The sequence below is a fragment of the Coregonus clupeaformis genome, unplaced genomic scaffold (assembly GCF_020615455.1).
Source record: "Coregonus clupeaformis isolate EN_2021a unplaced genomic scaffold, ASM2061545v1 scaf0741, whole genome shotgun sequence".
Taxonomy (NCBI): domain Eukaryota; kingdom Metazoa; phylum Chordata; class Actinopteri; order Salmoniformes; family Salmonidae; genus Coregonus; species Coregonus clupeaformis.
The window spans coordinates 35,388-60,425 of record NW_025534196.1 but is presented as its reverse complement, the minus strand read 5'-3'; the positions used below and the strand labels follow the sequence as shown (position 1 = coordinate 60,425).

At 46.3% G+C, this 25,038-nt stretch overlaps 1 pseudogene; it reads right to left on the bottom strand.

Annotated features, from left to right (window-relative positions):
• The window catches only part of LOC123485574, a 28,355-nt pseudogene extending 5,385 nt beyond the window's left edge, over positions 1-22,970 (bottom strand).
• Between the last annotated feature and the right edge of the window lie 2,068 nt (positions 22,971-25,038).

Sequence of the window (25,038 nt, the reverse complement as noted above, 5' to 3'; positions counted from 1 at the left end):
GATTCCCTCATTTCATTATAGATCGAATGACACACACACACACACCCACCCTCCCCAGACTCCTTCCCTCCACCTACCTCATTATTCCTGTGTTCCTGCTTGACTTGGTTATTAGGTGGTTGTCTCCTGTTCTTGTGCCTGGCCTGGGAGTTAGCTATAGTAGCAGTACTGATGCTGTTGCTGTCCAGATCCTGCATGAGTCTGAAGAAGGCCAGCTCATTAAACAGGATCTCAGAGATCTCCACCAGCAGGTCCCCGCCACAGTCCTTTAGAGTACGTCCTGCAAACTTACTCAGAGAGTCCTGAGGGGGAGGGAGAGAAACTTAGGGCTCCATTTTGATAATAATGATAAGCTAAAACTGCACTAGATAATAGACAGAATAGGTGTTGAGAAAATCGAAAAAGCTGCACACTGATACTATTTTTTATATTTTTATTTTTTTTATGGCTGAACCAATAGGATCTCGCTTAGCTCGTGCTTGGCTCTGCCCCCTACTTGCTTGTTCTGCCCACTATGGCTCATTTGTTCCCATTGGAAACGACAGGCTGTGGGTCTATCTTGGTTTAGTTATAAAAAATCTTTGCTGATACTACGCATTTTAAAATGGCTGAACCAATATTTCTGGATACATATTCTTATGTTAGTCTGCACTTTGTTAACTTGTTTGGGTGGACGTTTTCAGCTCTTATTCTACCAAAAGAAACTAATCTGAGGTTTGAGTCACAGTGGGGGAAAACCCCTCCCTACATTTGAAACAATATCATAATGCTTATCATACCTGCAGTATGCCTCCCAGCTGTCGGTGGAAGAAGCGGACAAACTCCTTGCTCTCGTCGTTCTGCTGGGTGAGGGTGAGCACCATGCGCCGCACCGACGTCAGCAGCTGGTAGGAACACACCTCGTCCATGTGCTCCTGACAGACCACAAGAACAAAAACAACCACTCTCAGTTCTTTGACTTTAACAACATTCAATATTGCTAGCCTGGGTACATGACTGTTGTTGGATTCAAATCATGCTAGCTTTGCCAAATTGTTTGTTGGGACATCAACAAGTTGGCTAAGGCAGAAACAAGGGCTATTCCACTGCCAAGCATTTCATTCCAAGAGTGAAAATGTCTGTTCTTAGAACATTATGTGAATCATTGCTCAAGTCACACAAAACATACATCACAATAGTCTTATGTTATCTCACTCCAAATGTAGAATAAGTCTGGAACAAAAAGCCTGCACATCCAGACCAGTAGCTTTCCAGGATGAGGATTGACCACCCCTAGTATAAATGAAGGAGAGGAGATGAAAGGGAAGGAGACCACTATAGAGTATTAAGGTGTGTCCTGGGTTCCTACCTTGAGGAAGGGGATGACTTCGGTCATGATGGCTTTAATCTGTCTGTCCAGCTGCTGGGTGTCGATCTGGGGACAGTGGACATCACCTGACCAGACTCCCGCACCTTTACACACACACACACATTTATTAGCACATCTCCCATCTGAGGTGTGTGTTTTTTAAGCTGACATCAAGAGAAATCTAAACAGCTCAACACACCATTGCCACGTCCCATTTTTCTTTACTACGAGCGTGAGGGGACGACTGCACACTTCAAGGGCTCTACATGAGATCGCAGACAGCCAAAGTGCCTTGCACTTGGAAACACGTGTGTGGGAGTGCTCACACCCTCAGACCACAAGACCGGAGAGTGGGACGAGGCACATGGCTTTGGGGAGCAAGCGTTACGCATTTCTACCATTTCTGTAGAGCGAGAGAGAGATGTAGAGAGAGCGCGAGAGATGTAGAGCGAGAGATGTAGAGAGCGAGAGATGTAGAGCGAGAGCTAGAGATGAAGAGCGAGAGATGGAGAGCGAGAGGTAGAGCGAGAGCGAGAGGTAGAGCGAGAGCGAGATCGAGATGTAGAGCGAGATGGAGAGATGTCGAGGCGCGAGGATGTAGAGATGTCGAAAGCGAGCGAGCGATAGATGAGAGAGATATATGTAGAGAGGGAGAGATGTAGACAGATGTAGAGAGAGAGAGGTGTAGAGGTAGAGAGAGAGAGAGAGAGAGATGTGGAGAGCGAGAGATGTACCTTCCAGCAGTTGAGCAGCACTAGCAGAGGAGTTAGCAGAGGCCTCAGAGGCAGTAGCAGCGGTTGTGTTGGGGCTAAACTCAGCCTTGAGCTTCATGCGCTCGTACTCCCTCATCCTGGCTAGAGCCTTGTCTAAGTGGATCACTGTGTTACCTGGCAGCACAGCACAGCAAGGGGCAGGAGAGAGGAGGGAGAGAGAGCGAGAGAACGCAAGAGAAGGATATTAGAAGAGCAATGAGGGATAATAAACTCAAGTTAAGTTGCCACAAGCTGAAGTTCTCTTTTGACCTAATGTGCTGTGGATTAGAGCATTGTATGCATTTGTATTTTATATTTTTTACCTAAGTCGTCGTTAGCGAACGGCTCCAGGTTGGAGGTGGTGGACAGGGTGCTCTCGTTGTCCACCGATTCTGCGCGCTCCGCTTCTTACTCGGCTCGTGATGCTTGATGACCCGGATGTTCTTCTCTGACACGTCCTGAGAGACAGAGGTAAAAATGGAATTCAGTTACACACCACTCACCCATGGAGGGATAACAAACACAATTTAGGGAGAAGAGAAAAAATACATTTTCAAAAAAGAGAACCCATTCATCCTTCATTGTCTCGAACGGGAGGGGGGACGACGTACAAAAAACGCTGATTCGTCGGAGACACCTCTGCTAAACTCCCTTGACGGATTTCGTCTGTTCTATCTCGTTAAATTAGCAAGGGATGCAATAGACTAACAACAATTGGCAGCGCATCTGCCCTTCTATCCTTTTCTCCTAACATGGGGAAATCGGGTGTCTCATCCATCACTGGGCAACAAAGGAGTGATATACAAAGACAAAAAGGACGGTTCTAATTAGCGAAACCTCTGGGTACCTGGGCTAGAACAAAGACCTGCACAGCCATTCATCTAATCTGTCCAGCAGGCAGCAACCGCAACGCTTCGCTCAGACTGACGGATGGGCCGCAAGGCACAGCCTTACTGACAACTGGAAGACTGGATTTCAAAGACGAGAGAGGGGGGCGGAGAACAAAGGAGGTATGGAGAGAGAAAAAAAGAGACGGACGGAGTGTTTAAGATGGATATGAGAGAGAGAGAGAAAGCGAGAGAGAGAGCAAGAGAGCGAGAGAGAAAGAGAGCGAGCAAGAGAGAGATGGGCAGAGTGTTTAAGATATATGCCTAGAGAGAGCGAGAGATGTTGAGAGAAAGTGAGAGGTGTCGGGAATGAGATATGGGAGCGAGAGAGCTAGAGAAAAGAGCGAGAGTGAGAGAGATGGGGAAAGTTTGAGAAGAGAAAGGAGGGAGTGGGTGATATGACAGCCAAGTGATTTAATGAGGCGGCAGGTGTGTGTGTGTGTGTATATATCCGTCTGTCTCACCCCCGTCGCTGGTGGCCAGGCTCTCGCTGGGGGTGAGCTCTGACTGGGAGCCGGCTGCCCAGGCCACGGGGCCCAGGGAGGAGGCCTGGTCCTCGGCCGCACTCTTCTCCGTCAGGTGCCTGGTCACTATGTCCTGGAGGTCAACGGCAGAGAGACATGGTCAAACATGGGAATCCAACAGCAAGGAACAAGGTTACAAGCATGAGCTGTAAATGATGAAAACATACCTGCACACTGCAGTCTATGCTCCTACGTGATTCCCCACAACATTTGACCCCTCAGGTCTTTATCAGCAGCTCCTTGTGGCTTGTATCCATTCCAATGAGGTTTACCCATAGATTGTATGGAAATACTATTTACAGTCTCATAGTAGGAGAGCGGATCTAGGATCAGCACTAGATCATTGTTCGGAGATGTTTACCTGTAGGGAGTAGAGTGCCTTCTGGCGCAGATAGTCGGTGTTGAGCAGCTGCAGCTCGGGGAAGAGCTCGATGAGGAAGTGGGGGCCGCGATTCGCTCTGGGAGATGAGTGTGGCAACCTCCGAGTAGATGGTCTCCCAAACTCAAACAGGGAGAAGTCACTGCTGGCATCTGGAGGTGTGAAACACAAGACAGACACTCAAGAAGATGTTCTCACGGGTATAAGAAGCAGTCATCTGTGGCAGTCTATTGGGGATACATCTCAGGTTTCCATACAGTATTGCAGAGGTGGCGGTGTAGGCTTTAGCTCCAGCCCTGCTGAAACATACCCAAATCTTCATTAGGACCTTGATTAGCTGAATCAGAGGTGTTAGTAGAGTTGGAGCAAAACCTGCATACCTAGTAGTTCTCTAAGAGCAATGTAGTTTTATTTAAGGCAATGATACTGGGATATATTAAACCATATTGGATAGTACTGTAATAAATTTAGGTTGTTTCTAAAAAAGCAGTTGAATTGTTTTAATGGTTTTAAAGCCAATTAAAATGCCAAGCATATTACTTAATTGTTAGCCAAGCTAATTAGCTAAAGCTAGAGACTCCAAGGTTAGCAAAGGTTGGGACCTAGTTTGAGTACGTTAAAAGATTAACTGTATTACATGCATTAGGTGCTTGGATGACCGATATTACACAAAAAGTTGTGAAAAAATACCCAAAACTTAAATCAGTGACAATCAGTGTTAGCTGGTGCTTAGCTGTGTGCTAGGGGTGAGTTTACCTGGCGCTTCAGTGCATGCAATTCTGTTAGAGAGGAAAGGTGTTCTCCAAGCAGAGGCTGTGAGGAAAATCAAAAAAGTGACGACATAAACAAACAAACGAAAGTAAAACGTGGTCACGTTACAAAAAAGGTGAGGACATGAAACCAATTAAACCAAGATTAAACCCAAATAATAATAATGAAACTGAAGATGCGAGTGGACAAGGTGTGGTGTGATGAGGTTAAGGTTTTGTACCGGAGGAGAGGTCGCTGGGCTTGTTGCCAGTCTTGGTCTTGCTGTCCAGTTTCTCCTGGGCCGGCTTGTCCAGCAGGCTCTGGTTCTGGTTTTGGTCCCGCTGGCGATGGGGCTGCGGCGCCCTCTCCTGGACAAAGTCGGCCGTGCTAGACACGCTGTCACTCTCCACTCCTGGGAATACACAAGCAAGGAAAGAGAAAGTAGACATTCAAAACGAATAGAGGGGAGAAAGTGTGAGATACGCAAATAAACATTTACACACATCGTATGTTTAAAAAAAGACCCTATTCGTGCATTTGTCTTTTGGATAGATTGTAGCCTTGAGCAATACTGTTTCAGCTTGTGTCTCCTAAATATTTGGAGGTCCTCAAATCTCTATTCTTATGATGTTTTAAATATATAAACAGGCAGGTGCTACACAGTGGTGGTGGTTGGAGCTGAGTTACCCCCCCGGCCTTCCTAACTGAGCTGCCGGAGAGGAAGGAAATGTCAAGTACTAGAGAAAAAGCGCTCAATATAAATCACTACATGTCCCTACACTGTCTCCCCTGTCCCCGCACTCGCGTTCTTGTGGTGTCCTTGGCCCGCCGGGTCCCCTCTTGGAGTTGGGCGCCTTGTCGCGGGAGGCCAGGGGCTGGCCTGGGCAGAGGCCTTGCGCCCTGCCCTGAAGGTCTTGGGTGACGGTGGTGGGGTCAGCGGGGTCCGGCATGCTGCTAAAGCTCTCCTGGGAGGCCTGGTCAAGGCCTGGGGCCGGGTGTTGTTAGCCCCACTATGGGGTAAAGGGGAGGGGGATTCGGTGATAGGAGCTGAGGCTGGGAGACGTTGAGCCAGCCAGATTCATGGCCACGACTGCTGTTTCCTTCATTCTGCCTTGGGGCCTGGTGGGACGGATACAGACAGAACGACGGTTGGACTAATGAAGGAAGAAATTTGTATGTGTGAGTAAAGAGAACTAAGTAGTAATAATGTGCCACACACACACACTAGGGCTGGGAATTGCCAGGGACATCACGATACGATATTATCACGATACTTAGGTGCCAATACGATATGTATTGCGACTCGCACGATTCTACATGTATTGCGAATAAACAAAGATTTTATTGTGATTTGATGTTCCAAACATATAGCTCACTATAAGTCTGCTGCAGAGAGACAGAGCATGAGAAAACTAGTTTTGATCAGTCAGGGAAAGTGCTGAAAACATGTTGGCTCACTATTTAAAAAGATGGAGAACATGCTATAGGATGAAAAATATTGGAGTTTTGGCACAGGTACAGCCGACAGCGCCAGCTAACGCTACCTACATTGATTTTACAAACCGATACTTGGGAGTCAAACGCTGATAATATCGATACAATATCGGCCCAAAAATGATATCACAATATGCAACTATCGATTTTTTTCTCCCATCACTAACACACACCTTTTGTCTACAGTGTTGAGTGGGGAGCGTTGCAGGGGCGGGGGGAAGCAGGTACTCTGTCTTGACTGAGGTGTTGGGATCCAGCTGCTGTTGGTTGTCTGGGCTGGCCTGGCTACCAGCACTGTGAGGGAACTCACCCATAGCAGAAGGGAACAGGGGGTTGAAGTTAAACCCTGTGTAGGAGAAAAATAAGTGATGTGGAGCACACATATTGAGGTATATTGTGCAGGTTAGCGCGTTTCCGTCATGAATCTTGTTCTGGAGGCAGCTCTGCAGAGTGGTCACTAGCTGGCACAGCCACAGTCACCAAATCTGATTTTAAACCTAACCCTAATGCCTAATCCTAACCTTAAATTAAGACCAAAAAGCTCATTTTATGTTAATGAGTTTTACAATATAGACCTTTTTTATTTTTTTTTGCAGCTGGGTAACTTAAGGGGAAATCGCTTAGTTCTGCCTCCAGGACAAGACTGATGACAAGCGCCAACCTGCGATATTGTGATCTGGGAACACAACAACTTGGTTACAAACTTATCAAACCGGAATTTCCTACTATTCCAGTATGCCCTCTAGTCCCCAATCACGCCCATATGTGCCAGGAGCTTCCAATTTCCAAAGCGAACCTCTGAAGTGAACTGGTCCAAGGTGATGAGTGAAAGAGACAATATTTGAACACTAACTATACACTGAGTATACAAAACATTAAGAACACCTGCTCTTTCCATGACATATAGACTGATCAGGTGAATCCAGGTTAAAGCTATGAGGACAGGTTAAAGAAGGATTTTAAAGCCTTGAGACATCGGATTTTGTATGTGTTCCATTCAGAGGATGAATGGACAAGACAACAAATGTAAGTGCTGTTGAACGGGTATGGTAGTAGGTGCCAGGCACACCGGCTTGTGTCAAGAACTGCATCACTGCTGGGTTTTCCACGCCAACAGTTTCCCGTGTTTATCAAAAATGGTCCACCACCCAAAAAGACATCCAGCCAACTTGACACAACTGTGGGAAGCATTGGAGTCAACATGGGCTAGCATTCCTGTGGAACACTTGACACCTTGTAGAGTCCATGCCCCGATGAATTGAGGCTGTTCTGAGGGCAAAACGGGTGGGGTGCAACTCAATATTAGGAAGTTGTTCCTAATGTTTGGTATACTCTGTGCACATTCTTGGATGTTTCATTCCTTTGAGAACTTTCACTCATACAATAGAGATACAGTTGAAGTCGAAGCTTAGATAAACCTTAGCCAAATACATTTAAACTCAGTTTCACAATTCCTGACATTTAATCCTAGTAAAAATTCCTTGTCTTACGCCAGTTAGGATCACCACTTTATTTTAAGTGAAATGTCAGAATAATAGTAGATATAATTATTTATTATTATTATTTATTTCTTTCATCACATTCCCAGTGGGTCAGAAGTTTACATACACTCAATTAGTATTTGGTAGCATTGTCTTTAAATTGTTAACTTGGGTCAAATGTTTCAGGTAGCCTTCCACAAGCTTCCCACAATAAGTTGGGTGAATTTTGGCCAGTTCCTCCTGACAGAGCTGGTGTAACGGAGTCAGGTATTTAGGGGCCTCCTTGCTCGCACATGCTTTTTCAGTTCTGCCCACAAATGATCTATAGGATTGAGGTCAGGGCCTTGTGATGGCCACTCCAATACCTTGACTTTGTTGTCCTTAAGCCATTTTGCCACAACTTTGGAAGTATGCTTGGGGTCATTGTGGAAGACCCCCGCGACCAAGCTTTAACTTCCCGACTGATGTCTTGAGATGTTGCTTCAATATATCCACATAATTTTCCTTCCTCATGCCGCCATCTATTTTGTGAAGTGCACCAGTCCCTCCTGCAGCAAAGCACCCCATAGAATGATGCTGCCACCCCCGTGCTTCACGGTTGGGATGGTGTTCTTCGGCTTGCAAGCAACCCCCTTTTTCCTCCAAACATAACGATTGTCATTATGGCCAAACAGTTCTATTTTTGTTTCATCAGACCAGAGGACATTTCTCCAAAAAGTACAATCTTTGTCCCCATGTGCAGTTGCAAACCGTAGTCTGGCTTTTTTTGTGGTGGTTTTGGAGCAGTGGCTTCTTCCTTGCTGAGCGGCCTTTCAGGTTATGTCGATATAGGACTCGCGTTTACTGTTACCTGTTTACTCCAGCATCTTCACAAGGTCCTTTGCTGTTGTTCTGGGATTGATTTGCACTTTTCGCACCAAAGTATGTTCATCTCTAGGAGACAGAATGCGTCTCCTTCCTGAGCGGTATTACGGCTCGTGGTCTCATGGTGTTTATACTGCGTACTATTGTTTGTACAGATGGACGTGGTACCTTCAGGCGTTTGGAAATTGCTCCCAAGGATTAACCAGACTTGTGGAGGTCTACAATATTTTTTCTGAGGTCTTGGCTGATTTCTTTTGATTTTCCCATGATGTCAAGCAAAGAGGCACTGAGTTTGAAGGTAGGCCTTGAAATACATCCACAGGTACACCTCCACTTGACTCAAATGATGTCAATTAGCCTATCAGAAGCTTCTAAAGCCAAGACATCATTTTCTGGAATTTTCCAAGCTGTTTAAAGGCACAGTCAACTTAGTGTATGTAAACTTCTGACCCACTGGAATTGTGGATACAGTGAATTATAAGTGAAATAATCTGTCTGTAAACCATAGTTGGAAGAATTACTCGTGGTCATGCACAAAGCAGATGTCCTAACCAACTTGCCAAAACTATAGTTTGTTAACAAGAAATTTGTGGAGTTGTTGAAAACGAGTTTTAATGCCTCCAACCTAAGTGTATGTACACTTCCGACTGCAACTGTATGTCATAACATCAAGGAGGAAGGATCTATAAACATTGGATGGAAGGTGCATTTATAAAAGGGGGTGTTGGAAGTCGCACCGGAGGAGAGGGGCGAGAATCCGGCCAGGCCAGGGGGCAGGTTGAGGGCCTGGTTGACAGAGGGGGGCATGGAGGAGGTGAAGGGGAGAAAGAGGCTGGTGGGGGGAGAGGGGGGGGGGACAGGCACTGCCGGAGTCCCGGGACGTGGAACCCTGGTTCTGGGCCTGCTGACCTGACGACGACGAGGGCTGTTGTTGTTGTTGTTGTTGTGACGGAGCAGGTCGCTCAGCACCAGTTTCAGTCTGGGGACAAACGGACAAATACAGGCAAGCCAGCGCTAAAAACGTAATAATATTCACATTCATGTATTCACAAGTCATGTTTAAACCGGATATCATGTTCACATATACTGCAGATAGTCAGTCATGGTTAAATAACTATGCACTTAGAACGATACACTAATGTAGACATGACATGCGTGTGAACCTAACTAACGAAAGCTGCAATGAATAAATGTTCATAAACTGAATTGTAAGGTCTTGAAAACAGACACTGATCATTTCCCCCATGCAGTACATTGAGCCGGTGACATTAACATATTAGTAAACTAATAAAGTATCTGGGGATTTCAGATGGAAATTAACTACAGTATACTGTATAGCTAAAATATGGTGCAATGTTTGTCGTACATTATCTGTGTCAAACGGGTCCCGCGTGGGTCAGTTGGTAGAGCAACGCGCTTGCAACGCCAGAGTTGTGGATTCGATTCCAATGGAGGACCAGTACGAAAAAGTATGCACTCACTACTGTAAGTCTGCTAAATGACTAGAACGTAAATAAACCAATAGAATACACATTTCTAGTTGTTGTTTTGTCTGTCTGTGTTCGCTCTACCTTTCGACGTTGTTCTCTGCCAGGCCAGCTGTGTGTAACACTGGCTGAGCTGGTGCACGACCAGGTGGACCTGGGGGGAGGACAGGTTGTTGGGCAGCGCGCTGTACGGTCCTGTCAGCAGGGTCTGGAGCATGTAGGACAACGCCTGGATGGATGGGGGGGGGGTAGTAACAAGGAAAGAGTGAGAGACAGGGAGAGGTAGAGATGGAGAAAGAGTGTGTAGAGAGAAAGAAAGAGTTTGGAAAGACAGATAGAGAGAGAGAAGGGAAGGAGAAGGGGGGAGAAAATGGTATTCATGAACCTGTCAGTCAGCTGGTTTCCATACAGGTTCTGACACCCAGTCAAATAGGAACTCTAGCCAACGGCTGATTTCTATAAAGGAATAGCAGCGCTGGCATTTCCATCAGGACGACGCACCCTGAATAAACTCAACACCATGCCCTATAGGTTAATAAGTGTCACCGCCGCCATGCTATATCAATGACTATGTGGAGAAAATCCATTTAGGCACCTCTTAACACAAGACTAGCGTGAGTAATACATTTTCTTTATTAACTTACTTTTTTCAACCTTAGTGAAATGTAATAGACATTGAACAGTAAGGAAAGCGAGCAGAAATGCCAGACATTCTTTGGCGGTGTGCCTTAGGTTGCTGCTACCTTTTCTGTAGGTTGGGTGAAACAGACCAGGGTCGAATACATAATATTCAGAATATTTGAAATACTTGGTGTACTTTATTTGGCTTAGCTGGTCATGTAAAATGGAAACAAACTCCTCATGCCAGGCAAGCTAAATTAACCTCAAGTACCTCATTTGGTAAGGTGAATTCAGACCTGGTTCGGATAAGTATTCCAAATATTGAAATACTTGGGCACTTCAAAAAAAATAGCTTGGAAGGTACAATGAAAACAATGGAATAATCCAAAAAGCATGTACACCCCTCATACCAGACAAGTTAAAATCAATACATTCCAAAAAGTTGACATGTGAGGTTCCCTTGATATAGCTTAGCTTGTCAGGTACAATGGAACCAAACTCCTCATGCCAGCTGGCCCCATACCTGACAAGCTAAACCAGGCACGCCTCAACCATGTCAAATGCTTGAGATAAGCCTACATATTAGTGTGTGAGGTGACTGAAGTGTGTGCCAACTGCTATACCAACCTGTGGTCCTGCAGTAGGGTCTGACACATGCTGGTGCTAAAGTCCAGCTGCCTCTGTAGTGTGCCCACCTGCTCCTGCCAGTGGCGTGATGCCAACCCAGACCCAGTGCCAGAACCCTCCTGGAAGGACAGCTCAGCTGCCCAGCGCAGGTTCTCCTGGCGCCTCGCACCCCGATGCTGAGCGCCGTGGGCTTGGGACTGCTGTGGTTGTTTGGCTCTGGCTCGAGAACGAGAGAGGGTCGGCCACCAGCTTCGGATGCGAATTGTTGGGGCGGCTTCAGAACTTTGCTGGAGAAAGAGAAACGAAGGGGGGAGAGTGATATATTTGTATTATTGGGTGTCCAACGAGTTGTGGGTGCTGCTGGGAATGCAGACCCAATTTTCCTTGAACTTTCATGATGCCAGGATTCAAGTATTATTAGTCTTATGATGATTCAAGTTTTATTATTCTCATGTACGGGCTACGGATGGTATACATTGTCCAACGAAGTGCTTACTTGCAAGTTCCTTCGACAATGCATCAATAGGAAATTGTAAAAATAAGAATACGAACATAAAGTAAATGGTAGTAGAATACTGTATGTTAGCATATATCAATAGAATCCATGGGGTGGATCAAAACCTGCACACCAAGTTTGATTCATCCTTAAGAGTCTATTAACGAACCCGTAATAAAAAAACATCCATCAAAATCCGTCAGTTTAAGGTAGAGATATATTTTTTTGAATTGGATGCCCCCCAATCCACCGCCTACACTAATGTCGGCTTTCCGCATCTGTGGTGGAAGGTGGCTGAGCTATAGCGGTGTGTCAGACCATGAGACATCCCGACATCACTAAAACGCCTGTAGCGCCGGAACGCCGACTACAACTCTATGGAAAGAGTAGACTGTCACGAACACGATGGTGTTCTCCGTTTGCTCTACAAATGTCACGGGCCTCGCTGGAAGGTAATCCATACAAACGAATAGAAGTATGGAGGTAGTTTAGTGCCAACAAAAAATAAGGGGTTAAATATGTACAAAAAAACAAAAATATTTCCTGAGCTTTCTTAAATCTCCTAATACATATACAGTACCAGCCAAAAGTTCGACACACCTACTCATTCAAGGGTTTTTCTTTATTTTTACATTGTAGAATAATAGTGAAGACATCAAAACTATGGAAATAACATACGGAATCATAGTTAAATTAAAATATTTTATATTTGCGATTCTTCAAATAGGCACCGCTTTGTCTTGATTACAGCTTTGCACACTTGGCATTTTCTCAACCAGCTTCACCTGGAATTCCAACAGTCTTGGAAGGAGTTCCCACATATGCTGACTCACTTGTTGGCTGCTTTTCCTCACTCCGCCGTCCGACCATCCCAAAAACCATCTCAATTGGGTTGAGGTCGGGGGGATTGTGGAGGCCAGGTCATTGGATGCGGCACTCCATCACTCTCCTTCTTGTCAAATAGCCCTTACACAGCCTGGAGGTGTGTTGGCTCATTGTCCTGTTGAAAAACTACCTATAGTCCCACTAAGCCCAAACCAGGCGTATCACTGCATAATGCTGTGGTAGCTATGCTGGTTAAGTGTGCCTTGAATTTAAATAAATCACGACAGTGTCACCAGCAAAGCACCCCACACCATAACACCTCCTCCTCCATGCTTTACGGTGGAACTACAAATCCGCTCACCCACATCGGTTCTCACAAAACACGGCGGTTTGAACCAAAAATATCAAATTTCGACTACAGGCCAAAGGACAATTTTCCACCGCCCCAATGTCCATTGCTTATGTTTTTGGCCCAAGCAGGTCTCTTCTTCTTATTGGTGTCCTTTAGTAGTGGTTTCTTTGCAGCACTTCGACCACGAAGGGGCCTGATTCACACAGTCCCCCTCTGAACAGCTGATGTTGAGATGTGTCTGTTACTTGAACCCTGAAGCATTTATTTGGCCTGCACTTTCAGAGGCTGGTAACCTAATGAACTTATCCTCCACAGCAGAGGTAACTCTGGGTCTTCCATTGTGGCTGTCCTCATGAGAGCCAGTTTCATCATAGCGCTTGATGGTTTTTGGCAACTGCACTTGAAGAAACTTTCAAAGTTCTGAAAATGTTCAGTATTGACTGACCTTCATGTCTTAAAGTAATGATGGACTGTCATTTCTCTTTGCTGTTCTTGCCATAATATGGACTTGGTCTTTTACCAAATAGGGCTATCTTCTCTATACCCCCCCCACCACTACCTTGTCACAACACAACTGATTGGCTCAAACGCATTAAGAAGGAAAGAAATTCCACAAATTAACTTTTAAGAAGGCACACCTGTTAATTGAAATGCATTCCAGGTGACTACCTCATGAAGCTGGTTGAGAGAATGCAAAGTGTGTGCAAAGCTGTCATCAAGGCAAACGGTGCCTATTTGAAGAATGGCAAATATAAAATATATTTTGATTTGTTTAACACTTTTGGTTACTACGATCCATGTGTTATTTCAGTTTGTCTTCACAATTATTCTACAAATGTCAAAAATAGTAAAAAAATAAAGAAAAACCCTTGAATGAGTAGGTGTGTCCAAACTTTTGACTGGTAGTTTATATATTTTTTAAAGCTAAAGGGGTCCTAAAATTCTATATCAAACAGCTAAATGGTCTGACCATCTTAAAACAATTCCATATGTAGCTTGTTCCTCCCACCCCAACGGCTTAGACTTTTAGAGGTTAAGAGTACTGTGCCCTGTATCTTTATCCTGAATCGAAAATTAATACAAAAAACAATGGGTATCCTTGTATACATCTTTCACAGACCTGCCCAGTGTCTTCCTGTTGCTGTAGGATCGCTGCTTCCTAGTGGAGTAGAGATGCAGGTCATCACTGAGCTGGACTCTGCTCCGTCCTCCTCTTCTTCTTCTTCTCCTCATCCTCCTCTTTCTTCTTCTTCCTCAGCGCCCATCTCAGAGGGGTAGCCGTCCTCATCCAGCTGACAGGTGGTGGAGCCGCCCACGTGGCCATGGTCCTGAGGAGGGTAACAAGTCGCTTAAGGCCCCACTCAGAGACTAAACCGATCTAGGCACTTCATGTAGACATGAGAGCATACGATGGCTAAAAGCTAGGGTGTAACGATCCATCTACTACATCGATGTATCGATTTATATTCATATGATCCAACTACATCGATCTGTGCTCGAGCGAGTTGGCCTTTTGGACAACATATATCGATCTAACATCGCTTTTAAAATGTAATAAATCGATTGTATCGATACTAGGAAATAACCCATTGGATTTAAGCACGTCAGACTTTATATGCAGGGGTGCACATAACTGGTATGCAGATACGCAAGCGCGACAAAAATCAGGAATGCGTAATGCCACTTGTGTTACTACGCGCCTTTGCGTACTTGACCGATCTTCTCATCTAACCTTCCACATGACATGTTGCTTGTCAACTACTGTCAGGGATGTCCAAAAAGCAACAGACATTAAGCAGCTTCTTTGGCGTTTCGCCACCTACAAAGAAACGCCAACTGGAGCCAGAGCCGAAGAAAATACTTTTTTCGGAAAAGTGGCTCAAGATGTGCAGTGGCTTGAAGCTAACGATGAGCGCACTGAAATGTGGTGCAAGATTTGCCGCTCAAATCCACATCTAGCAGACAAAACAGGTGCATTTTATAAAGGCTCAAAGAATTTCAACCATCCTTTATTTGACAAACATGAAAAGAGCAAGGAGCACACGAATGTGGCGCAAGCCATTGCTAAAAGCTAGCCGAGAATAAATGTCCAGTCGCCACTCTGCCAGATGGCGAGACAAGCTGAATGAAGAACAGCGGCAAGCTCTGTTTAATATTTTTCTCTTTCCATAAAGCTAAACACGCACGTCCCATGTCTTCCTATTCTGAGGATGTTCGTTTACTGAAGCAGCTAGGAGTAAATGTCGGAGGTGCATATCATTCACGTGAAGGGGGCACACGGATCATGCAGAGCACGCTCACACCATCAGCGGGGAGTTACGAGCAAGTTGCAGTCTGCTGAATTTTGGGGGGCTGCTTTTTGATGGATCTGAGGACATCACAAAAACTGGAGCAGGAAATAGTTTACATTGTGTCTGTGTCCAGCAACGGAGAGTTTACTTCGGACTTTATTGGACTGATTGAATTGGGTGCTGACCGAACCGCACAGGCCATAACAGACGGACTTGTGAGACTTTTCCAGGACACAGGCTTGGATGACTGGACAACAAAGTTGGTCGCTGTGTGCACAGACGGGGCTGCTGTCAACGTAGGTATCTACAACGGCGTTGTGCCAAAACTCCGGCAACATGCTGCGGTTGGAGACTCCCTTGTGTACATTCTGTGCACCGCACACACACCGAGAATTGCGTGAAATCAGCTGATCGCAACGTTCCTTACTGTGAGACATTTCATCGCTCTGTGGTCAAGCTGCTGCAGTTTTATTTACAAAAAGGTGGGAGCAAAAAAAACTGCTGCACTGAATAAAGCTATGTGAAGAAAATGGGATCTCCTTTGTGGAACTGGGTAAGTTTCATAATACCAGATGGTCTGCATGGAGGCATGAAACACTGTTAAAAATATCAAGACTATTGCCAGCCATTAAAATGCAACTGGTTACCAGGTATTTATTTCCAGTCACACTGGTTGAATTTTGGCTAAAAGGTTACTGAATCGATTTCAAGTCACTGAATCGCTTCGGATCGTATCGTTCTAAATGAACCAATATCGCCCTGAATCGTGTCGACAACCACGAATCGTGATACAAATCGAATCGTTGTTAAAACGAATCGTTACACCCCTGCTAAAAGCATCATTCTATTTCTATCTGCAACATTCAGAACGGTTCACATCATAGAATTGACCCCCGATGTAGATTTGGGGGCCTTTGTGAATAATCTACCGCTTTTCTCACCTCTCGTCCCTGCTGAGTGGCTGCGGGCGGCGGCGTGTCCATCTGGGTCCTCCATCCTGTAGGGGGAGTCGCTGAGGCCGCTCCTCCTCTGGTGCTCGGCCATCAGGGACTCCAGGTGCTTCCTCCGCTGGCGCAGCTCCTCCCGCAGATCTGGTGGCGCCGCATCTCACACCACAGCTGCTTGGGAACCATGAAGGTAAATGAGCGGAGTCATTTTCATGGTTACATCTGCATGATAACCCACACACTCCTATAAGAGCTCCCTGACATCTAGCCATGGCTAACTCGGTCACGCTAACCCTTACCAGTTAACTCTCAGGAAAAGCCTTGCACTGAGCGGGTGATACAAGTGTTTCACGAGCCATCACTTTAAGTTTGTACTAGCCTTGATGTTTTGTGAACCTGTCAATGAAATCAAAATAAAGAACCCACCTCGTTGTCGGTGACAGAGGCGTTAGCAGCGGCCTGGGCTGTGGGTTTGAGCACGGCGGCGGCGGCAGGAGAAGCGTTGGCTTTGGGGGCTGCAGCCGGCGCAGGGGGAGGGGCCGGGGTGGAGGTTGCAGCCGAGCTTCCTCATCAGGGCCTGCTGGCTCACTGTGCTGCTGGACACTGACGACTGGAGAGGAGAAGAGCGGAGGGAGAGGTAGAATGAGAGAGAGAGAGAATGATAGGAGAGAGGAGGAGATAGAGAGTGACTGTCTCAACACCCTATTCCCAATATAGGGCACTACTGTTAAAAAAGAGTCCAGGAAGAAGTTCAGAAAGAAGTTCTGACACCAAAACAATCAATCAGGAAATAGGGCGATGTGTGCTCAGTGTGTTACCTGCAGGTCGGGGCAGGCCCACTGTAGGTCCTGGATTTTGTCCTGGATCTCCATCAGCCGCTGGCGCTCCTCGTGGAGCTGCTGCAACTCCTGCTGCTGCTGACGAAGCTTCTCTCGTTACAGCTTCTCCCTGAGACACACACACAACATCTTTTAGATTCACAAACAGAATCACCAGCTGTGTAATTCACACATGCTTAAATGCAGGAATGCACTCACTCAATATATAAATAGACGCAGGCACGCTCATACACATACACTTCTGATGGTTCAACAGCCTCTACTATGTATGTGTTAGTGCTCCGTGTGGCGTGCGGGAGTCTCCCTACCTGGCCTTGCTCTGTGAGGGTGAGGTCTCTGGGGCTCTTGGCTGCGGAGGAGGAGGAGGCAGCAGCACTCTGGTGTTGTTGGGCTGCTGGTGGTGACCCTCGTCCTCGTTGGCCGTGGTGGCGCTCTGTATCATCACTCTGGGAGACAGGAAGTCACCTGGTTACTATTCCATAAGGCCATCACCCATCTTCAAATGACTCAAATTCCAGCTCTTTACTTTCTTGGACTGTAAAGGATCCTCTTCCACTCTGAACTGTCTAGACCACTCAGCTGCACCATGGTCATATTACATTATATACCATGTGTTCTATTTTGTATTATTTGCTTATACGTGTTGATATGTTTCTACTCGATACGCTCTATATACAATGCTGTGAGAAAGTAGCCGCCATTCTAAATTGTATTTTCTTTTGCATATTTGTTATACTGAATGATATCAGATCTTCAACCAAAACCTACTATTAGATAAAGGAACCGGAGTGAACAAATAACACAACAATTACATACTTATTTCACATTTATTTCAAAAGAAAGTTATGCAACAATTTGGCCCCTGTATGGGGAAAAAAAGTAATTGCCCCTTGCACTCAGTGACTGGTTGTGCCGCCTTCTGCTGCATGACTCAACCAAACACTTCCTGTAGTTATTGATCGTCTCCACGTCGCTGTGGAGGAATTTTGACTCTTCCATGCAGAACTTCTTTAACTCAGCTACATTTTGGGGTTTTCAAGCATGAACTGCTCATTTCAAGTCCTACAACATCTGAATTGGGATTTTGTCTGTACTTTTGACTAGGCCATTCCAAAACTTCAAATGTTTACTTTTTACCCATTTTCATGTAGACTTGATTGTTTATTTTGGATCAGTCTTGTTGCCTGACCGATCTGCGCTTCCAGTTCACAGACGGATGGTCTGACATTCTCCTGTAGAATTCTCTGATACAGACCAGAATTGATGGTTCCTTCTTTTAAGGCAAGTCATACAGGTCCTGAGGCAGCAAAGCATCCCCAAACCATCACAGTACCACCACCATGCTTGACCGTTGGTGTAAGGTTCTTACTGTGGAATGCAGTGTTTGGTTTTCGCCAGGCATAATGGGACCCATGTCGTCCAAAAGTTATACTTTGACTCATCTGTCCATAGAACATTCTTCCAAAAGTCTTGATGATCATCCAGGTGCTTTTTGGCAAACTTGAGTCAACTTTTTGGGACGAGATGGGTCCAATTATGTCTGGCGAAAACCAAACACTGCATTCCACAGTAAGAACCTCATCGGTAGTGTGTATGGTTTGGGGATGCTTTGCTGCCTCAGGACCTGGATGACGTTGCCTTAATAGAAGGAACCATGAGTTACGCTCTGTATCAGAGAATGTCAGGCCATCGGTCTGTGAGCTGAAGCGCAGCTCTGGTCATGCAGCAAGACAATGATCCAAAAATACAAATCAAGTCTACATGAAAATGGCTAAAAAGCAACACATTTTAAGTTTTGGAATGGCCTAGCAAAGTCCAGACCTAATCCCACTTGAAATGTTGTGGCAGGACTCTGAAACGAGCAGTTCATGCTTGCAAACCAACAAATATCGTTGAGTTAAAGCAGTTCTGCATGGAAGAGTGGGCCAAAATTCCTACAGCGTGTGAGACTGATCAACAACTACAGGAAGCATTTGGTTGCAGTCACTGCAGCTAAAGGTGGCACAACCAGCTATTGAGTGTAAGGGGGCAATTACTTTTTCACACAGGGAAATTGGGTGTTGCATTACTTGTTAATTAAAATCAATAAAATAAGTATAATTTGTGTTTTTATTTTAAAATGATCTAATATTAGGTTTTGGTTGAAGATCTGATAATAAATACGTATAAAAAAAAATGCATAAATAAAGAAAATCAGAAAGGGGGCTAATACTTTTTCACTGCAAATGCTCTAACTCCCAATGATTTAATGGGTATATTGTGTCAGCGCACAGTGCCTTTTTTCAGACAATGGACTTGGACTTTGGAGCCTACAATTTATTTCAGATTCTTTATCTTCCATATGCTATGTTTCTCTGTTTCTAGGTCAGTCCTCTCACCTGCACCATGGCCACCAGCTCCTGGAGCTGCCGTAGTTTCTGTGGCCGTCTGCAGCCGGTGGACTTTGTGGGCGTAGTCTGCGTCCTCCGTTCCCCAGGCTGCTCCTCCGCTCGACCCCGAGCCCTCGCTGTCCCGACCCCCGGCCCCTGCGCCCTCTTCATCCTCCAGGGCATCGTCTTCTTCATCATCGTCGTCCTTGACCTCGTTGTAGGGGCGGTTGTACTGGCACTCTGTTGGAGGCAGAGACAATGAGGGTTAGTGAGATGAGAGTGGGTTGTGTGTGAACAGCATGGGGGGTGTACAGCATGTAATGTCGTATGTGTGTCGTGCACCTACTGGCTGAGGGGATGTTGAGGCTGCGGAGGTTTGTTGCTGCAGAGCGGTTGTTGATCTCACACTCGGTGTTGAGTCTCCCGTCCAGCGCGGTTGTTAGCGCTGCCTCCTCCTCGGGCGTTGGTCAGACTGTTCATTTCTGTCCAGTTCCCAGAACGCTTTCGTGGGTTTCTGACCAGGGGAAAGAGAGATGGAGAAGAGGGTCAAGTCTCAATTTCACTCTCCGGCGTGATTTGCCCTTGGGAATTGTATTTAGCTAAACCTTTATAATATTTCTTAGCCAGACAAGTTATTGAGAACAAGCTATATTTTACAATAAAGACCTGGTAATGTGGGGCACATGAAGGGAACAGATGATATGCTTGGTTTGAAACTAACCAGTGACTGTCAGTGGTTGCAAGGTTCAATCCTAGGTCTGTGATGCTTAGTATCAGAATTGGACAGGGCCCACCCATAAACAGCTCTAATGCGGAATAATAACGACGTCACCCTACTCTGTCCGTGTCCCCTCAAGTACCTGATGTTGGTGATGGGGGGGCGGTTCTCCTGCTCCGAGTCGAACATGGTCTCCAGCATGGAGCCGTCCTCCTATCTCCTCCTCCTCCTCTTCCTCCTTCACGGATCCTCGTTGACGGTGTCCACCATCATGTCCGATGTCTGCTCGTAGTACTGCACCAGCTCACGCAGCTTTCGCTCAGACGCTTTGTGCACCTCCTTCAGCTTCCTGTGGTGGTGTGGGGGAGAGACTTAGGCCTGATTCCGTTTTTTAAATGTCCAAAGACTTAAAAGCATTGGATTGGCCTTCTGCCCAAAGTGTGCACCTCTTCACAACCCCCCACACCCAAGAATTTACAGCACCTCACGTGAGCTGCAAGCAGTCTATTCCCCTTTGAGTCACATTTCAGAAACAGTGTGGGGGAATGAATGGGGAGAAATGGAATGGGGGGAAAGAGACTATGGTTGATACATGGACAACTGCTTCAATGAAGGAGAGACACTTGACTAATTGGATCCATTGTTGCTCAGACTGATGAATGAATAAGAGGGATAAGGGTGATGGATGATAGAGTTTGTCTGAAGGAACAGTACAGTATGGATCTTCAGCTGCCGGTACCAGAGTGATAGAAAGGGTGCATGCTAATAGTCTGAGCTGGTTCCCTCTACTAGTCTCCTTTGCTTCATTGCCACTGGGTTGTATTCATTAGCAACACTGGGTTGTATTCATTAGGGCACCACTGGGTTGTATTCATTAGGGCACCACTGGGTTGTATTCATTAGGGCACCACTGGGTTGTATTCATTAGAGGCACCACTGGGTTGTATTCATTAGGCACCACGGGTTGTATTCATTAGGGCACCACTGGGTTGTACTTCATTAGGGCACCACTGGGTTGTATTCATTAGGGCACCACTGGGTTTTATTCATTAGGGGCACAAGTCCAGGTAGTCCCAATAGACATGGAACACTGGTCACTTGAATCATGTTTACATACTGTTTTACTCATTTCATATGCTATATACTGTATTCTAGTCAAGCCGATCCTATTCAACTATTGCTGTATAAATACTATTCAATCCTACGTATCACAGATAACTAAATATTCTATCCACATACTGTCCATAATGTCTATACATCCCATCACATACATATACTCCGGACTCAGACATTGCTCGTCCTAATATTTATATACATTTCTTAATTCCATTATTTTACTTTGAGATGTGGAATTGTTAGATACTACTGCACTGTTGAACACAAAGCATTTCGCTACACCCGCAATAACATTGCTAAATATGTGTATGCGACCAATAAAATTGGATTTGGGGCAAGTCCAGGTAGTTCCTCTGTGTTTCAGGTTTTCTTCCATTTGGTGCCTTATGAATACAACCGTGGTGTGATGTGTACCGATCTTAATAATAGTTGGAGTTTAGTACCGGAGTTTGTCTGCTGGGCGTCCTCATGCTGGGGGGGTGCTGGGTGTGTGTGGCGGGGTGGTAGGGGAGGGGTCCCGTCTCGGCTGAGGCCCCGTTGGGCTCCCGGTACAGGGCAGAGGGGCGGTCCGAGGAGGGCCCCGCGCCCAGAGCCAGGCTACGCTGAGAGGACACAGACACAACGGCGCCGCGACCTGAGGGAACAACATACACGCGTCACTCACACAAGCACGGCTGCAAACTTACAAGCTTCTATCATAAAAACACGTTTCTCCCCAAAGAATGGGTAAGATGGGAGCTGCGCCCACTATGTAAACACAATAAAAAAACACATCTAAAAAGTTTGTTATCATTGAAGGCTCTAGATTGCAGGAAACAGCTTTGCAGGTGTTCAAATAAGCAATAATCTCTGAAAAAATCTAAAAATATCACTGACCCTCCGACCCTCCATCCCTGACGGTGTTATCCTACTCCTAGTCAGCTACAGAGACGAACCAAACTTACAGGAGTTGTTGTTGAGGGGTCTGGTCGCGGAGCAGTGCAGCTCCGCAGGATCTTGTCCATGGTCTGCTTCTTGTCCTGCAGCTCCTGCAGCTGGTCAGCTTGGCGCTCGCCGCCGAGGCCGACGCTGGGGGGTGATGGAGGTCAGGGAGGTGAGAGGGTGGGATGGAGGAAGGAGGAGGAGGCAGAGCGGGGAGGAGGGGAGGCTGGGAGGAGCGGGAGCGGCAGACTTCCGAGAGAGGGAGAGCTCGCGGCTTGTCTGCGGTTGTCTGGGACTACTGCCTTGGTCTGAGGAAGGAAAGGCACACAGGATGTTAGTAGGCGCATAAACACAAACATTCAACTCATCATTTATTACTTTGATGGGTAGCACTTCACACATTACCACAAGGGATAAAGTGGTAATAACATGGTAACGCTAAGTTCATTTACTCAACATGGAGACTTCCCATTTTGCCCAGTTATCCCTTCATTTAAATGGAATGATTCTTGTTATAGGGTTATTCACCACGTATGTAATAGAGGTAACAATACCATGTTATTGCAACTTTAGCCCGTGCTGTAAAGTGCTACCTTATGTTTGCCAGGTTGTATTCATTAGGCACCAGACAGAAAATGCTAATACTTTTGGCTATGGTGTGCCTAATTAATACGACCAGTACTGTATGTTGCTGGTACCTGGAGTCGTGCAGCTGGTTGTGGAAGCGCTGAATGAGGTCGTTCAGCTCATCGTTCAGCTCGAGGTGATGTCTCAGCCCTGACCACACTGCCTGTGGTCTCCGTCGGCGAACTGGAACAACACACACAAACATACACACCAAATGAAAAAGGTTACGCGTGTGTGTAGGTACCTGCTCTGCATGTGCGCTGTGTGTGTGTGTTTTTTACAACCTATGCGAGTGTGTGCTCTCTCTCTATGTGGTCCGTGTCTCACCGGTGTCAGCCATAGTGTGGGAGGCGTGCTGGGGCTGTGCTGCAGGGTCAGTAGTGCTGCCTGGCGGCCCCAGAGCCCTGAGCTGCTCCTGCTGCTCCAGCATCTTCTTCAGGAGCTCGTGCTGCTTCCTCAAGTTCTCCAGCTCCTCCTTCTGGTCACTGCGGCCCTGCACGCAGCCCTGTTTTTAGACACACACATAAGAAAAAACGCCAGCAACAAGCAGAACTGGGTCAGACGCTAACAGCTAAGATTTCCTGGTGTTAGCACCGGCAATGGAAGGTGGAGGAGGGATGGGAGAGATGGAGGGAGAGAGGAAGAGCGAGGGATGACAGCAATAAGATTAGCCTCGGTCTGCTTGGGTGGCACTACTTCAGAAGCAGTGTCTTACTATCTAGTAGAGATGGTGAAGCATATCCCTATGCAGCGTATTAGATGATCTCGTTTGCTCGACCAATCCAAACTCCTCTACAAAACAAAAAATTGCAGAAGCAGGAGGGTTGTCAGAACTAGAGGAAGGCTACTCACCGGTGGCGTTGGAGGCAGTCTGAGGAGCGCACCTCTGTTTGAGAGGTGCTCTCTGCAATGAGCCTAAACCCACGGCAGAGTCCAGTGTTCCCGCCTCGTCCTCCTCGTCCTCCCCTCGCGCTACAGAAGACGGGGCGTCAGTAAAATAGTAGGCACAGACTGCAAAGCAGTCTCCCTCCTTGGCCCCAACTATGGTGCTATGGACACTGAGGGTGTAGTGGCTATGGGAACCCAGGTCTTCTCAACCGTTTCCTTCCCCTCGCTTTTCAATGTAATACTTGAACAGTGGTTGGAGTGAAAAAGTTAGGACTGGCCATAGGTACTCCGCACATATGCCAGAGGGGGTATCGTATTTAATATTGATAGCAAGATGCGCTGACAGCAAGATCAAATGACACATGCCATCCAGCAGTTCAGAAAGCAATGTGTGTCATGTCCTAGATTTATCTGCCAAATGGAACAAGATACAGACTGTGTCTGTCGCGTGTTTCAGACGCCTTGGCATAAAATACATGACCAGGGGTGCAGTGAAGAGTTCCCAAACACAACACCTTGAACTATCAACATCAATGTGAGAAAGATAGCAGTGAACGTAGCAGGCTTCTTTAACAGGCAAAAGCCCAAGCTTATTTTTTACTAATCACTACCAGACACAGAGTGAATTCAAACTAAAAATGTATCTCGAAAACAGCCCCTCTCATCCTTAAATGACAGAAGGATGGAAAGAGAGATAGACCAAAAGAAAGAGAAAAATATATAAAAAAAAGACAGACAGATCAAGCCAAAGAGAGGAAGGAGAAATTAGAAAAACAGAGAGACACAAAGCCAAAGAGAGACAGGTAAGAGAAAGCCGTGATAAGCCGGCGTATACTGTACCTGACCAGCATCTTCTGCAGGAAGCGGAGTAGGACCTCTCCTGCTCCTTGAGGTGGGCGAGCATGAGAGGTGGGTGAGGCCTCCACGTTGGCCGGATGTCGTTCTTCTCCACACAGATCATCCCTCATGGAGCTGGCCTTGCCGATGTACTCCCGGATCTGAGTCCAGCTTGCTCACCACCTGACCGGGACACCAGAGTGTGAGGGTGTGTGAGAGATAGTGTGACAGAGAGAGAGCATGTGTGCGTGCATGTGTAAATGATAGAGAGAGCGAGACAGAGAGCGAGAAATCGTGTGTGAGAGCGCGGATACCAATCCGCTCAGTGCAGACTGAGCTGCGCGAGGGCAGAACTCACTTGGGAACCTGCGGTGGTGGCTTATTTTTAAATTGCCCTAAATACACACTGGTTTCATCGTCATCTTGCTCACTTAGTCCTCCCATCCTTGTTCTACTATTTATTTTTACAGAGTAGAGCACGGCACCCCTTGTGATCGTCTGCAGACAGTACAGGACGATCATCAAGTGCAAGCACAGACTTGAATGGTGAAAATGCTGTTCCAAAGTATGCTATTTATAGAGATTTGTCCAAAATGTG